The sequence below is a fragment of the Gorilla gorilla genome, chromosome 8, assembly GCF_029281585.2.
Source record: "Gorilla gorilla gorilla isolate KB3781 chromosome 8, NHGRI_mGorGor1-v2.1_pri, whole genome shotgun sequence".
Lineage (NCBI taxonomy): Eukaryota > Metazoa > Chordata > Mammalia > Primates > Hominidae > Gorilla > Gorilla gorilla.
In genome coordinates, this window is record NC_073232.2 from 120,922,260 (window position 1) to 120,940,631 (window position 18,372).

An 18,372-nucleotide genomic window follows, 5' to 3' on the forward strand; every position below is an offset into this window, starting at 1 on the left:
TATCTAGTCTCTCCGCATTGGCTAAGTGATGAAATAATGTTTTTTGAATTAACTGAATTAGTTTCTGTTACCTTTTAAGTTTTACAAAGGAGGTTCTAGCCTTAATTGAGTCACTGACCCATTCAGTAACTTAAAAAGCAATGAGAATGGCAGGACATGCCCATATACACTGGAGCACTATGTGAAAAATCAAATAAGTTAATAAATAAAAAATGATACATTATAGTAAAGCACTATACCAACTTAACATGTTATCTAGCATTAAACATCATTTTATCATATAAGTTTATTTGTTAAATTGAGTGGAATGAATCAGTAGTAGATCAAGATCTGTGTAAAAAAAAAATCACATTAATGTGAAAGTCCAAGGTGTTTAGTTACTGGTCCACATTCCCTGACCATAGAGTAATTGGCAAAGACTGCATCATGAAACACCTCCTCTTCTAAGGAAATCTCCAAAAGTTTAGCATTCTAAGTCAGCAAGCACATAAGTCCAGAATAGCAAAGCAATTGTCCAGCACTTTACCAGTCTCTAAGATACTTGTGGACATGGAAAGAAATCTGGGACATGGAAAGTAATCATACTGTTGAGAATGGATAACAGCACAGAAAGAAAATTAAAATGTCATTGAGACAGACCTCAGCAGGATTCTTCAATTACAGTGCTCTCTTGATATGGAATACAAACGGCAACCATTACAAGGTCCTAAATGATACACTGCCCACCTGCAAATGCAAGGTGTCTACTGTATCACTTAGGATCTCGTAGTGGCTGCCTCTTTGTATTACTTGTCACCACACTCCATTCCTCAAAGAAACAATAACAAAATTAAACAAATGAGTCTACAAACTTGTTTCAGCTAACTCCTGTTTCACTAGATATTCTAAATAGAGTCCCCTGGTAGTAAATACCTATTGACTTTGTCCAACATACATTACTTCGTTAAATATCTTTGATTTTCAGAACTCATCCATCCTCCAATCTCAGTTCATGTTGTTTGAGTGAAACTGACCACCAGGGGTAGATATGTGACTCTAGCCATCCTCTTGCTACACAAAGTGTTTCTTGTGTGGGCATGTGACGTAAGTTGGGTGATGAGAATCTTACCTAATCCAGTTGAACCATTGCAAAACAGAGACTGCTTGTTGCTAGGGTTGCCAAGTAGGTAGGTGTTAGGTCTGAGGCTACTGATGACTATTTTTCTTCTACATGTAAAGAGCTTGCTTTAGGATTAAATCAACATAAAGGAAGCAAGGTAAGAGACAGAAGGAGCAATATTTCTAATGACAATGTCTCATTGTTTATAAACAATGAGCCACTTTTCCACTTAATCTAATTGTTCTTAGTTTTCTGTTTCTTGAAACCAAAAGATTCTTGAATAATACATCTCTAGAAGTCCTGCATTGTGTCCTCTCTCCAGAGCTGTGTTCACTCTGCCCCATTCACATGATGTATCCTTTCATCAAGTCCCTGATTAAGGCTTACCTTCTCCAAGAAGTCTCTTCCCAACCAGAGACAGTGATGGCCTTTTCCTCTGGTCTCTCAGACCACTAGTGATCTGACCCTTTCAGATGCACTTACTGTGGGTTTCAAGATTTTGGAGACATTCCTCTGTAATTGGGATGTCAGTGAGAGAGCTATCCCCAAATCCTCATGCCCTACACTCCAACCCATCCTCATCCCACTCTTCAGAGGTCTATGTAACACTCTTCAGAGGTCCACTCTTCAGAGGCTGACTAAAATTACCTAAAACACTGCATTTGGACATTCTTCACCTTTCCCATGGTCTCTGCACATCAGAGAACTTAATTTCTCCTGAGCCGCTTGGCTTCCATCTTGGGATCCGCACATGGTGTTTATGTGTATCTCCTTTTTAAAGCTCTTGTTTCTTCTTTATGAATATTGCCTAGATGCCAAGGATTTGACAGTTAAGAAGCATAAGATTGTGTCATCAGAACAGAGTATGCCATAGAGTGAAGATTTCCAGCATCTTACTGGTCTCCCTATATCTTTTTCCTCTCCCCTACTCAATATTTATCTGTCTTCACCCTATTTCCAAGAAGCAAAATGAACCCTGTTTATTTCTCCATCTTCTTGGTTTAGTGAGCATCTTTATTGCTTTATCTGACTATATGAAATTCTCAAGTCCTTGTCAAGCATATCTTCTAAATTAATCTTTGCTCTTCCTGAGAATTCCAATATTTACGATTACATCCATCTCACTCCTCTTTAAGCATGCATTGTTTTACCAACTTGACGCTAAGACCTTTATAAACAATGCAGTAAGGAGTCAAAGAATCTATCTTTGTTAATAATTTTTCAGTATTTGAATCCTAGTTCTACTGCTTTCCAACTCTGCAATCTTTAGCAAGTTAAGTCTCTAACCCTGTAAATCTTCATCTATTGGGATAATAAAATTTACCTCAAAGATGGAATAATGCACATTAAATGCCCTGCACATAGTGGGACCTCAATATATGTTAGTTTCCTAATCTATCTGCAGTATGCATTTAACACTTAACATATGGCTTAGCATAGTTTCTTAATAAGTAACTAATGGTGTAATGATAGTGGTGTTCTGGCATTACAGCATAATACCGCACTCCTGATGAAAACTGGGCTCCCACACATATTGTGACTTTGATATGTCCCTCAAGCATGGCCTACCATTTTTACTTCCTAATAAGTTATCTGTCCTTTCATAGAGCATACTTATGGGTTGCTTTAAATTTAGTACTTTCTGGTCTTTGCCAAAATCCATGATTCACAAACATAAATAAGATTATCAGAACAAAAACTAAGACATGGGTGCATGTGTGCATATGCACATGTGTATATTTAGAAACTGGAAAAACTAAAATGAAGATAGCCTTTTTGGGACAAAATATCTCTTCATTAGAAATATTAAAAATACATAAGAAAATATCTCTTCATTAAAAATACTAGAAGTGCATAATTTTTATAAGCATACCCACAAGAATTACTACCTATCCCATTACCCAGTGAAATTGCTCCCTATTGCCAAAGATAATACAATTAATACTAGTGCCCAGAGAGGCAGGTGGCACATCTCTAATTCTTACTAACACTGAGTGTTCCAAATAAAATATTGCTTCAAAACTCAAACCCTCATTATATTATCTAATGTAAAGGGAACAGTGGCAGTCACAGGCAAAGACAAAATTTCAAGAAACATAGTGCAACTGCAAGCTTAGAACCGACATCACCAGTGTTGTTTCTGAATACTGTAATCAAGTTGTACTTCATTTTACTTCCGTGAAAAAGATGTGGTCAAAAAATATATATGCACTGAGGCTTGGTGTTACTAAGAAAAGAAGAAATACTTCAGTAGGCAACTGTCTTTAAATGAATATAATTAGCTCAATTTAAGAAATTGACCATTGTTTTGAAACATTACATACAAAGGCTATTTGTGTAAACTGCAAAGAGAAGTCTGTCTCTCCCTGTTTTAAACACACACACACACACACACACACACACACACACACACACACACACACACAGAGGCAGAAGGAAAGAAAGAAGAGAGAGAGAGTGAGTGAAAGAAAAGAGAAGAGAAGAAAGAAAAGAAACGAAACGAAAGAAAGAGAAAGAAGGAAGGGAGGGGAAGGGAAGGGGAGGGGAGGGGAAGGGAAGGGGAAGGGAAGGGGAGGGGAGGGGAAGGGAAGGGGAGGGGAGGGGAAGGGAAGGGGAGGGGAGGGGAGGGAAGAAGGGAAATGTTTCGAGCTATTGTAGATTGATTTTAAAAATGTACCCAATTTTTTATGCTTCCCTGTATACAAATGCTTTGCAGTATGACCTTGTAGCTTCTCCCATTAAAAGCTGGAATTAATTGCACCGCACTTTAATCCTGGTGGGCTTTAGTTGCTTTTGCCAATAAATTGAGGTGTAAGTGACATTGTGTCTGTTCTAACGAAGGCTGCAAAAGGAATATTGGTTAGTTCTCACTGTTTAACATACCACTCACAACCCAGTATCTTAGAACAATTAGCATTTTTTGTTGCTTGGAAATCTATGGATGAGTTGAGCAGTTCTGCCAATTTGGGCCATGTGTGGCTGATCTTGGCAGGGCCTGCTCATCATCCAGCAGGCAAACCCATATCTTTTCCCACGGTGGCAGCAATTTCAAAGCGAGTCAGGAGAAGTGTAACAGGCCTCTTAATCTTTAGACATGGAACCAGCACATTTATTCTTTCTGTTTTCCAACACAATTCAAAGAGTCAGCACAGATTCAAGGGACTGGGAAACAGATTCTACTTCTTGATGGAAGGAGCTACAAATTAACATTTTAAAGGTAGTAAATATGTATAAATAGATAACTGAGGACATTTTAATAATCTAACACAACAGACTCTGAACACTCTTTTAACCCTTTTGAAATCCTACTTCCATTATAAGAACAACCCCAGTCAGGCGCCAGCCAACTTTCAAACTTGTGAGTAAGACCATCCTGGAGCAACCGACCTCAAGATGACTAGTCAGCTGACCAAAGATGCAGGAAGAAAACAAGGAAAGCTCAAAACCACTCATCTAAGCCAGCTCGAATTGCTGTGCAGAGAATACTGAGCTAAATAAATAAATAAAACTAAAAGTCAACCAAATCTTGGGAAAGTATATAAAGTAGAAGCATTAAGGTGTCAACAAGTCACTGGTATGTGGCTTTCATTTGATAGATCTGCCTGCTTTTATGATTAATCAGCAAGGATGGTGCAAAGTGGACATAAAACACAATATTAGTCTCATGCTGCTGACAATCTTGCTAGTAAGACAAAGGCTCAGGCATCATCTACCATTTCTGATGATATGTTTAATATATGCTTATATCTGCATATATTAAACTGCTTTCTAGGAAGCTCATAACATTTTTTATGTGTTAATATCTTTTTTAAAAATGTACTCTCTTCAAATATTTAACTAAATGTAGCATTTTTGCATACTGAATTCAGCCATCTGATAATGTTATGCATGATCCAAACCACGTTATTTTTATTTGCTCATTTCTATAATCATTCATTAAACCACAACCCCACTGTGGGCTCCAACTATATGTAAATTGTGTGGAAAATTTTAGATATATAGTAGTCACGTATATATAAGAATAGGCTTCAAGAGCCTTCCAGAACTGATAGATAGATAAAGAAATAGAGAAGCAAATAGAGAATTGCATACTATGTTGTCAGCATTGGAATGGGTTTATAGGAAAGTTTTTTGGGTCTAATATATGGAGAAATTAATACTGTCTTGGTGCAGTTGTGGTTAGCAATATCCTCCAATGGCCAATTTTATAAAAATGGTCAAAAAGCAGAGGGTTATGGGGGGAAGAAAACATTTAGGATTTTGTTAAAAATATCAATTCTAGGGCTCTAAAAAATGACTTAATGTATCAGAATCTCTGTGGCCAGAGTTGAGTGACCTACATTTTAAAGAGTATCCCAGGTGATTCTCCTGCCCAGTGAAGTCTGAGAGCCACCGCTGCAGATTAATTGACATATGTTTGGAGACATGGACAACCAGTATTGCTAAGTTCAATTCTTACTTCCTCTTTAATGTGTTTAATACATGGACATTAATTTTTGAAAATGCAATTCAGTGGGAGAGATTTCTGAGACAGCATTAAAATGTAAGTCCTTGACAGACTGATTATTTTAACTGTGATTAGTAACAAATTACTTGCAGCCCACTCCATAACTGATGAAAACACAGGAGGCTGAATTAAGAGTTCCTGTGTGAAATCCTGGCTCTGCCCCTTACCATCTGGGTAGGCTGAAATAAAAAACCTAGTTTTTCTCTGTCTTAGTTACCTTTGTATGTGAAACAGGGATTTTAGTGAGCTATCTACCTTATGGGTATCCGTGTGGGCAAAATAAGTTATTATATGTAAATTACTTGATATATAAGTTAATATATGTAAAGAATTTGGCACGTAGCAAGGGCAAAAAAAAGTGTTAGGTATTATCTTTAACCTCAGTCTCAATCCTTTCCCTCTCTAGGCCTAGCCTAACGTCATTACCTCACGCTTTCTTCCACATCATTTCTCTGTTGTCTTTTCTGATGTTTTCCTGGACAGGCCCATGAGACAGAGGTGTCTGATCTCCACAGGAGGGTTGCACTGTGAAGAGATTTTTTTCTAATGAAAGCATGGCTTTCATCCAGGGTCACATGATCCTTAGGAGAACCAGCCACTCTGCCCTTACAATAGAAATCTAGAAACCTGGTATTTCATTTTCACCTCTTACAACCAGCAAATAATTCCTCTCCTTCTGTCGTCAGCAGCACAACCCTTAGTTCTTCAAAATGAAGTTATTTGGATGTGAGGATTTGCTGAGAGTATGAATATTAGGCAGTTGGCATTTACTCTCAGATCTTTTATCTTCAGATGTGCTGTGTGAAAATTAGAATGCCTTGTGAACTGACTGGGCATGATGGCTCATGTTTGTAATTCCAGCACTTTGGGAGGTCAAGATGGGAGAATCACTTGAGCCCAGGAGTTCAAGACCAGCCCTGACAATACAGTGAGACCTCATCTACACCAAAAATTAAAAAAATAAAAAAGAGCCAGGCGTGATTGTGCATGCCTGTAGTCCCAGCTACTATGAAGGCTGAGGTGGGAGAGTGGCTTGAGCCTGAGAGGTCAAGGCTGCAATGAGCCATGATTGTTCCACTGCACTCCAACCTGAACAGAGCAAGATCCTGTCTCAAACAAAAAAGATTGTTACAATGCCTCTTCCTCCGCTCTCCTCTGTGTGTCCTACTTACATGCATGTGATGAAATGCGTCTCCAAGGTCATCATTACGAACTACTCGAAGGTCTCTCTCTGCTCTTAGAAATTGCTTATTATTTCACATCATGTAATATTCTAATAACGTAATTTGAGTCTCACTACATAGACCACTTCTCTAAAATTTGGTAAAATTTCAGTGCAATTAGTATACATATTGAATATTTTAAATCCTAAAAAAAGTTAGATGGATTTTTTACAGTTACTTACTTTAGAAATTAAGCCTCTTTGTTTAGTAAGAACAACTTTTATGGCTATGTTTAAAAGTGATGCATTTATGTATTTGGATCAAGTTGTGTATCTTATTAATGAGTTATAATATTTTTAAATATATTATAGGTATGAGTACTTTATCACGTACATGTCTTGCAAATATTTTCTGCTAGCCTGTGTCTTTTTATTAAGAGCATTTTTAAAAGCAAAATTGTTTATAAAATCTTAAAATTGTTGATAAAGTCTTATTTAATGTTTTTTCAATGATTTTTGCCTATGTTGTACATAAGAAATCTTGGCCTAACCTCAGTTACAAGTCTTCTCTCCTATGTTTCTCTTTTTCTGAAAATTTAAAAACTTTAGTTTTTGTATTTAGCTCAATTATCTATTTCAAGTTAAAATGTGCAAAATATTTGAACAGATGCTTCACTAATAATATGCAAATGAAAAATAAGCAAAGAAAAAGATACATAATACTAGACATTAGGGAAATTACATGAAAACTGTGATGATATGTTATTGTACCCCTAGTCCAATAGCTAAAGTTCAAGAGTCTGACAATATTAAGTGTTGATAAAAAAAAAAACAGAGTAAATGAAACTTTCATACATTAATGATGGGAAATCAAAATACTATAGTAATAATCACCTTGGAAAACAGTTCTGCAGTTGTTTATAAAGTTGATCACAAACTTATTGCATGACCCAGCAATTCTGCTCCTAGGTAATTATATAAGAAAAACAAATAACAATAACAAAAACAACAAAAAGCTATGTTCACATAGAGACTTATAAATGAATGGTAATAGTAGCTTTATCTGTAATGACCCCAAACTGCAAAGAACCCAAGTATCCTTCAACTTGATAAATAAATAAAAAATAATGATGGATTTATAGAGACACACTGCTCAGTAATAAAAATAAACTAACTATTGTTACATGAAATAACATGGATAAACCTCAAAAGCAGTATGCTAAGTGAGAAAAACTGGACGCAAAAGACTACCTACTGTATGATTCCACTTACATGAACTTCCAGAAGAGATAAAGCTATAGTGACAGAAAACAGCTATGACATTTTTCACATCTAAGGGCGGAGGGAAACGTTGACTGTGACAGGGCTAAGGGTATTTTTTGTAGTGGTGGGATTATTATTTTTCTTTATTGCGGCAATAGTTACATAATCATATTTATTGCCAGAAGGCATTAAAGTGTACACAAAACTGGTGAATTTTAGTGTATGTAAATTATACTTTGACAAGCCAATTTTACAATGCAGTTAAGTAATTGTCATTAAATTGGAAAACAGAGTGACTTACAAAGTCTCATTTGCCCTTCCCTAAGAATAAATGAATTAAATGTCTTCTGTGTATGTAGAAATTTTATGGCATTTACATTGTGCTACAGGAACCATATCAATGCTTTTAGCTCAGTGTTAACGCTGACGGTTTTAACTGCCTCCCTTCTTATTGTAGCATACATTGTTTACAGATCACAAGGAAACTAAGAGCACAGTTATTTGCAATTTTTAATGTATTTAACACCATTTCACCTGTCCTCTAACTTCAAAGACTTTTTAAGTGGCTGCAGCACTTTTCTCTGGGGGAGTTGGGATTGGTTATTTTTGTTTTCTTTTTTTTTTATTATACTTTAAGTTTTAGGGTACACGTGCACAATGTGCAGGTTTGTTACATGTGTATACATGTGCCATGTTGGTGTGCTTCACCCATTAACTCGTCATTTACATTAGGTATATCTCCTAATGCTATCCCTCCCCACTACCCCCACCCCACAACAGGCCACGGTGTGTGATGTTCCCCTTCCTGTGTCCAAGTGTTCTCATTGTTCAGCTCCTACCTATGAGTGAGAACATGCGGTGTTTGGTTTTTTGTCTTTGCAATAGTTTGCTGAGAATGATGGTTTCCAGCTTCATCCATGTCCCTACAAAGGACATGAGCTCATCATTTTTTATGGCTGCATAGTATTCCATGGTGTATATGTGCCACATTTTCTTAATCCAGTCTGTCATTTTTGGACATTTGGGTTGGTTCCAAGTCTTTGCTATTGTGAATAGGACCTCTTCAAGGAGAACTACAAACCACTGCTCAACGAAATAAAAGAGGATACAAACAAATGGAAGAACATTCCATGCTCATAGGTAGAAGAATCAATATCATGAAAATGGCCATACTGCCCAAGGTAATTTATAGATTCAATGCCATCCCCATCAAGGGATTAGTTATTCTTTAATAAAATGCTCAAGGATCAGTTCAAGTAAACCTTTCCTTAGAAATATTATATTTTTTAATAAATTAAAATATCAGAGTATGATAATCTTTATTAAATTATTATTGTCAGTAGTTTCTCTGCTTCTTAAAGCACCTAACATTTTTTGGAAACAAGGTGAAGGAAATGAGAGCAAGAGAAATACATCAAGGATTTCCAAAATATGTAAACTGTTCTCAGAATATGTAAAATATTCTATGGGGCTACAAAATAACAAGGAGTTTATAACATGTTTTGGAGATTAAATACTGACAAAATAAAATAATGACATTATGTGTTCAAGAGCTTGTAGTCCCTCAGCTGCCAGGAATTTAAATATTAAAACATGACATGGCTCATCACACAACTTGTAGCATTTAAAAAGTTTGTTTAGAAAGAGCAAGCTATCAAGAGCTCGAAGGGGTGGCTACTAAGAAACTTACAGCACCTGCTTTTCACTGCCATGTGTATAGCAATGATCAAGTGTAAGAAACAGACTACAAGATTTCAGGAAAAGGAGAGAGAAGGACTGGGATAGTCAGAGACCTTCTTAGGAAACATGGGCTTAAGCTGGACTTTGTTGGATGAACAGGATGTGGATGGGTGAAAGGGAGAACAGAGAGTGCTTGAAACAAGACGGGATACACTGAGTATAGCGCAGGGTGGTGAGCAGTTAGTGATGTGTTCAGTGACCATTGCCAGCATGCCAAGCAGTGTCTCCAGATCATTAAACCAGGAAAAATGGCTTGAATGAAAATATAAATGATTTTTAATGAACATAATGAAAAATTTTTAAAAATTTATCACCGACTCCTGACTGAAAATGATGGCTTTCAAAAGAATATTTACAAGCAAATTTTTCAGGACTGAATGACATTCAAGTCCAGATTGAAAGCATCCACTGACCATTTATAAAAATGAATAAAAGGGATACAAACCAAGGCACATATTTGTGGAATTTCTGACTGCTAGGGCTGAAGTAAAGATCCACACGCATTGAGACAGCTAGAACAATATGGGAATCAGAAGGCCATCAGCATTTTCCCCAAGCAGCACCGAATGCTAAAGACAATAGAACCATGTCTATAAAATTTTAGGCAGGGCAATTAATTTCAGCTTATAGTTGAAAGCAGTCTTCTTATTGATTGGTTTTTGTTTTGTTTTTGTTTTTTTGCTTCCAACGCATCTTTTTCAAGAAACTACCACTGAGGAAGGAACCCCACAGAAAATGGGGTAAGTTAGCTGACTAAAAGAGAAAGAGAACACACATCTAAAATGTAATAGATATGTAACAGATCCAAATAGAAATTGATAGAGATTTCAATATTTGAATGGAAAATAGAAACTTTAAAAGAGAGATCTCAGAGAAAATAAAAATTCATCATTTTCAAAATTGTTTGAGCCATTTGGGGAAAAATACTGATAGCCATATAATAGTAATGATAGAAATAATTTATAATGGATATGCTAAAAACTATACAAGTGACAACAAACAAATATGACCATAGTTTATTATATTATTATTGGCTAGTTATTTAAATAATTTGTATTAAATCTATTGGGAAAATAGGAGAAAAATAGGAACTGGAGATGCAGTATTATGTGACAGTAATATTAATAAACCCCCATCTATCATAACAGGATATGAACAGGCATACATTTGTAAAGCAAGAACACCAAGATATAGTATTATAGATTTATGTCAATAATTAAAACCACTTTTTTTTCTGGGAAACTGAATTTGGGAATTTGAAATAGTGAAAAGCATCAGTCTATTTTATTATAAATATTTTAGTTTGAATTTAAATGTTCATCTTTAAAATCTTTAAAGCTATCATCATTTTAAATTTCTTAACATTTTTCTAATGACAAAGTAAGAGACATCATCAAATCTTTACAGAAAATTAAATAACTGCCTTTCTAGAACTGGAAAAATGGACTACCAATGTTTCCTGTGTTCTGTTCTAGGATTTTCATTTGTTACAAAATGTGTTAAATGTTTTGGCAAACCTAAGGAGTAGTTGCTCCTCGGAGGACTGGATTGCTTGGTGGTGCCATAACAGGCCAAGTATTTCAGCAAACTTGGTAGAAGAATATTTCCTTAAGGAAAGTAAACTTGACATACTTTTCCTACTAGCCATTCCATATTTGAATGTTGTTTTAAATATCCCAGACCTATATGACTCTCATATGGAATACTGACTTGTGAGCCACCTTTCACGAGGCTGAGATATGGTGTAGGGTACTTAGAGGAATAAAAATATCTCTAGATCACTCATTTGTTGAATTGGTCAAAGAAATTAAAATTGCTTCACATGTAAAAGAAAAATCTGTTGGGGGCCAGGTGCGGTGGCTCACACCTGTAATCCCAGCACTTTGGGAGGCCAAGGCGGGCAGATCATGAGGTCAGGAGATCAAGACCATCCTGGCTAACACGGTGAAACTCCGTCTCTACTAAAAATACAAAAAAAAAAAAAATAGCCAGGCATGGTAGTGGGTGCCTGTAGTCCCAGCTACTCAGGAGGCTGAGGGGTGAGAATGGCGTGAACCCAGAAGGCAGAGCTTGCACTCCAGCCTGGGCGACAGAGCGAGACTCCATCTCAAAAAAAAAAAAAAAAAGAAAAGAAAAAAAGAAAAAAAAGAAAAATCTGTTGGGACATGTAGGCTGGTTTCTAATATTTCTGCAGGTCTATTCTAATATTTTGTGTGCTGAAAAAATACAACTGGGGCCAGTTGGTTAGAAGTCACAGAAAGGTTGATCTCAGTTTTATAGGGTCAAAAAAAAAAAAACAACAAGGAGATTATCTACAATTACAATTGCAGGATAGAAGTCTGAGTTCTCTGTTCCTATAGATGCTCAAGGAAGGCCAAAAATTCTCATATGTCATCCAGTAGAGCAACAGAGCTGTTTTAGCCTGTAGGAAATTTAAATATTCTTGCATTTTATGTGATTAAATTCCAGAGTGTTAGAACTGTAAGGGCATTTTAACACCGTGCAGTCAAACTTCTTGATTTAACAGATGTTGAAACTAAGGATCAGAGGTATTGGTGGGATTCAGTGGGGTTACCGGATGAATGAGGATGGACTGAGAAACCAAGTCTCTTTGAATTCAATCCTATCTTCTTTCTACGTTTCATTGCTGCTTTAATGTGAATGTAATCCAAGAAAAAAAAAAAGAGAAAGACACCCAGATGCAGATAACAGAACTATCTAATAGAATGACAAACATGGAGATTAACAGTGTGTACCAAGAGGCTGGTCCTGAAAGAGAGCAAAAAACAGAACTATGGCTCTGCAATTTCTACTTTCTCTCTGGCTTTCTTTGAATGGAAAGGCTAATATTGGATTCTAGGCCAGGTGTTGGCAAACTTTTTTCTGGAATGGTGCAAATAATAAAAATTGTATGCTTTCCAGGCCACAGATACCCTCTGTCCCATATTATTTGTTTTGTTTTTATATTTGTTTGTTTGATTATCACTCTTTAAAAATGGGGAAAAATCCTTTTTAGTTTGAAAGCTACACAAAAATAGGCTACTGGCTAGAATGAGCCACAGAGAGCAGTTTCCTGACCATTGGTCTGGTCTGTTTAGTAAGAGGGAGTAGGACATTAAATGTCCTTTGAGAGACAGAATGTTGTGGACAAGAAAGTATACTCCTCAAGACAGTAGTAGGTAGATGTTTATTGTCTTCAGAAAATAAGTTAAGGGTATCTAGGTTGTTAAAAAGTCCTCTCCAATCTGTTAGAAAAAATATATCATAATAATAATAGCCAAAGAAGAGAGACAACCATCAGCTCTCTATGGGCCATGTGTGGTCACTGAGACTTGATGAGTTTTATGCAGAAAAAGACTGTTAGTTGCTTGATGTGAAATCAATTAGTGCCATAACACAGCAATCAGAAAGTAATTATAGTCAAATCTAACAATAGACTTTATGGGCAAAAATGAGATGAAGAAAATAAGATGCATAATTCAGTAATGGAAATGTTGTTTACTGAATAACTAATCAAAAACATTAAAAAATAATGAGGTTTTAGAAAATCTCTTCCCTGTCACATTTCACAGCAGGGAGAAAGATATGACTCCAGTGTGAAGCCATTAAGTAGGTGACTTTTCCTCAGGGCAAATTGAAAAACAAGGAAACAGAGGAATTAAAATCACACTTGTCCTTCCGCTCAAGTATTTTTGCAATGCTCCTAAACATGGAGCTCTCTGTGGGCATGATCTGGAGACAGACGATGAGAGAGCGAGAGAGAGAGAGACATACATACATACCTATATACATACAAACATACATGGATGATGGCTGTTGAGCTAGAGAGATACACAGATAAATAGATTTGTACTGTGAAGTCCACTACTTCATATACATTAATTAATCCTCATGAAGAAAGTTATACAGTAGGTATTATATTCCTCATTTTGAAGATGGGAATTTGAGGCTCGCAAAGGTTAAGCACTTCTCCAAGTTCTCAGGCAACAAGTGGTGCGGTCAGGATTAGAATTTTGGTAACTCTAATGCCAAATTTTTTACTTTTTTACCATCTCCTGCTTCCTCTCTTGTAGCCACCTTCTACCTCTGCTAATTACAAGATTCCAGGCTAATTCCCAGGCTCTACATTCTCTGAGGCAAGCACAGTAGATGGTCGATTGCTGTAAGTTAATAAGTAGACTCCACTGCAGAGTCACAAACAGGCTCTGCTAATACGCTGCCTCTGGGGAAATGAAGTCTTGGAGAAAGAGGATGTCTTAGAACTGCAGCATGAGGCAATGTCATGGAGCCAGTAGAGTGTTGGTGACAGAGCTGATAGATGGATAAAAGGAATCAGCAAAGGAAATCAAGGATGCCTGTACCCTGACTTACTGAATCAGCTTAATATCACCCACAGGAATAATTGCTCCCTGCCCCAGCTCTTAATCTCTGACTCTGCTGATTAATAATATTAATGATGATAATAACAATCATAATTTCTTCCATCAAAACTTTTTATACTAACAGCCTTTAGCTATTTAAATGTTCACATAGGATATTCTATGACCCTTCACAATTTTATATTGTCTTTTATGGCGTTCAATCTTGTATTAAGATAGCAGAATTCTTTTCCCTCTGTATCTTGTACATAAAAGAAATCTGAAACACAAAAGGATCTAACCAGTGGGAGAAAACATACTCTTCCTACTGTCTCAGAACCATCGGATGCTTATTAATATTTACATTTAAGACAGTAGAACAGCAACAATAGGAGTCCATTCTTATCAAAGCTCAGAAACCCCAACAGAGAACACAGGAAGAGAAGCTGGAAGGTGGTAGAGGTGCATAGTAAAAGGGTCAAAGGATGGAATTTAAATGTAGCAAGGACAGCAGGAATGTGTTCTAGTCAAATCAAAGACTGAATTCATCCCTAATGCTGTTTCACAGTGAGAGGCATAACCAGTAACCACAAATGACCTGCAACTTCTGTCACAGGAAGACAATCTCATGAGCAGGAGCAAATCCCCTTTTTATGGGATCCAGACTTTGATCAACCTTAATTCACTGAAGGGGTACACGTGGGCATGTGTGTTTTCTGACCAATGTGAGCATACATAAGAGACAAGGACTTAGGAAGACACACCTGAAAATTAGACATAGAACAGAGAGAAAATACCCTATCAGTTAAACAGATCTTAAAATTTCAAACAATTAAATCTACTTATGTGTGTCAAATTGCTGGAATTGACCTCTAAATTTAACTTGGAATCATAAATACAAGCAGGCTTGAGAGAAAATGTCATTTTGATGGAACCCAGGTATTTAAAATGTTTTCATATAGGATAAGTTATAAGGTAGAAATGGGAGAGGCTTTGACAAGTAAATATATTTTTTTCAGAGGAGTTGAGTTTATTAATACAGTTTTGTAATTAAAACTTTGGGAAGGAAACCTTTCTTAAATTTATTTGGAAGGATGGCCACAAGGAAAGAGAAAAAAAACTGTCTCCAAAGGCATCACTGAGCAGTTGCATTAACCCAAGCCTAAGGTGTTTCAAGACTTCTAGGGTCAAGGTGACTGTCTCTTGTTGTGTGTGTGTGTGTGTGTGTGTGTGTGTGTGTGTGTGTGTGCGCGTGCGCGCGCGCGCGTGCTCATTTAAACATTTACAAATTAATTTTCCAATACAAAATCCTTCCATTTTCTGCAAATATCAATAAGGAGATTCTTCATTTGCTTGTTCTCCAGGTTTTCTTGTGAATTGGCTCCTGATGTGCTTTACTACTCCTTCATGTAAAAGACATAACCAAGTGTAAAGAATCCTGCCATCTCCCTCACAATAATCAACTCTAACTCTCAAAAGCTGATAAAGAAAGGAACATCCTCCTAGCATGAAGCACATGGAATCACAAAGATTTCTTGAAGATAACGTGAAGCTCATGGGACTGGAATCTGTTTAAATTATCCAATTCTTTCCAAACAAGAAAGTTCATGGGACTCTTCCACAATCAGTTAGAAAGTTTTGAATTGACTATTGTATTGGCTCATTTTAATATTTAATGTAATTGCTGACTTTTTTTTATTCTGGTTGTTCATTTTCCTTGTCCCTAATCTTTTAAATATCTAGTTCTTGAGAATGGCTAGGATCTCATACATGGTGGTAATAATTATACATACTTTTAATTTTTTAAAGTTTAATTTGCCCTTTAAAGATAATTATTCTTGCTTCTAATATAATCTCATTCTCAATCAAATTTAGAAGCCAAAGTAATATGCCAATATCATTTGGACTGCGATCTAAACTTGCATTCAAGTGTACTGCAGAGAGAAAAGCCAAGGCTCTCAGGAGTAAATATTGATACTTGGGAGGACACCCAAGACACCAAAATAAAATTCTGAGAAGAATTATACAAACTAAATATGCAGGAGACAGGATAGTTACTCTGATCAAATAAGAATTTGAATGAGTGCCATTGATTGGAACCTCAAAGGGCATACCCCACCACTGTGGGAAAGTTTCACCTCCCTAGAGCAGAGGTCACAGGCTCCTCCTTAACTTGGGCCTCAGTGCCCACTGCCTGGAACTGCTATTTATTTTTTCTACACATACTGCTTTTCCCTGGCTAGGTTAGATGCCCCTCATGGACAGGCTGTTTCTGTAACTCCAATTTCTAGCCTGCACGATGCCTTAGATGTCACCGAAAAGCAATACAGCTCTGTTGTGAAAATTTATGCAGATGAAATGAATTGTAGCTCCTGCAACTTATGTTGACTCGCTTAGAAAAAAAAGTAGAATGATGACTTCAGAATTACAAGAGAACAGAAGATGTTACATTTCTAAAATGCTTTTTATGTATTTGATCTAAAAATATTCAAACTTAGAAGTAAAACTTATTTGCACCACAAGCAACATAACAAACATCATATTCTGAGGAAAGGTAATTTCATCCATCAACCCAGCTTCTCACAACAGAACTCAGACATCCTGCTTTCTGTCACAAATATTAATACTTTTATAAAAAGGAAACAGATTAATAATATAACAAATCTGTGCAGAATGTGTTTCATTAATTTTCCAGGAAGGCAGCATTGCAGACTTACTTGAGAGTCAAGTTTAACCTTATTTTCTGCTATGTACTTACTGTTGTTCCAAAACCTGATCAATTTATTTTCTGCAAGACACTGAGCATTGCCGCTAAAACAAGATTGATTCCGAATCTCTCCAAAGTAACTGCTTCTTTTATTTTTATTTTTATTTTTTATCAATGTTAATGAAACCACAGTGTCTTGGCAAAATTCAATTTAAGATCCTTTTCCACCTGGAATGTTTTGGACATTTAAAAACCTTAGACATTTCTGGAACATGAGTTAGAAGAATATTTTTTTCTACAGTATTGTTTTAAAATAATATTCTTAAAAGATATTATTTAAATGATATTCTAAAAGGATTATTTTTTAAGGGGAGAGAAGCATTACTCTATTTTCATACAAATCCTCCACAGGGAAATAGACAATAACATATCTGCTATCAACATGCCACATTTTCTGTAATATATTTAAATCCATAATTGTTTCATAAATCTTCCAGTAGAAAACATTTAAAAAGTTACATAATCTCAGCATCTAGATTTTATTTTTCATTGATAATTAATACAAGAATGAAAATATCTCTGTTGCAAAAGAGATCAGTTCTGTAACAACCCAGATTAGCAAAAAATATAAACATGAGTTTCATGTCTTCTTTCAAAAAATGTACAAAGATATGCAATTCACTCAATGTTTATGTCTTTAAAATTAATGTCTAAAGCAATCTGACTTTGCAAATTAAGTAGGAAGAGTTTTTGAAACAATATGCTTATTTTAACCAAAGTCTAATATACTGAAAAAGGTGATTAGTTGCCATTGAAAACAGTAGTCCAGACAACAGGATTTAGTGGCATCTGTGTAAAACAATTCAGTGACTATATTCCAGTGTTCTCATTAGTTCACTTCTAAAAAAATACATTTTATTAGCTAAAAACTGCTTATTGATCTCAAAAATAGTATTTTAAACAGTGGTCATAGGTGCTTTGGTGGCCCACAGAAAGGATATAGCAAAACTATAGAACTTAGAGGCAAATTTGGAGAAAATAATTTGCTAACGTTAACAACATATAATGGGCATGCAATTCATGCAGAACTATATTTCCCAAATAGGCATTCGGGCTGTGCATAAAATTATTTACATAAAGATATTATATAACAGTAAGTATTTTGTTAAAGTGTAAAGGCATAACCTTAAAGTCATGGTTAGCACCCTTTGAAGAGAAAAAAGACCTGTCATATTCCAGACCATCATTGAGAACTACAATTGCATTATATAAGAAATCAAGAAAAAGATATATAAACCAAAATAGGTCCACTATTTCAATATGTGGTTAAGGTCACTTTCATTATGTTGTCTAGATGCTTGTGTGCTGGTTTATGACTACCTGGAAGAGAACATGTTTCTTCCTAGGCTTATTTGTGTCTGAATTATCCATATCTTTTCTGGTTGGCAATCCATATCATAGGCACAGTAGCATATCAGGGTGGAAATAAAGCAAGAGTGTTTCTAGCCTTGGTCCTTAAATGCTATTTTGTTACAG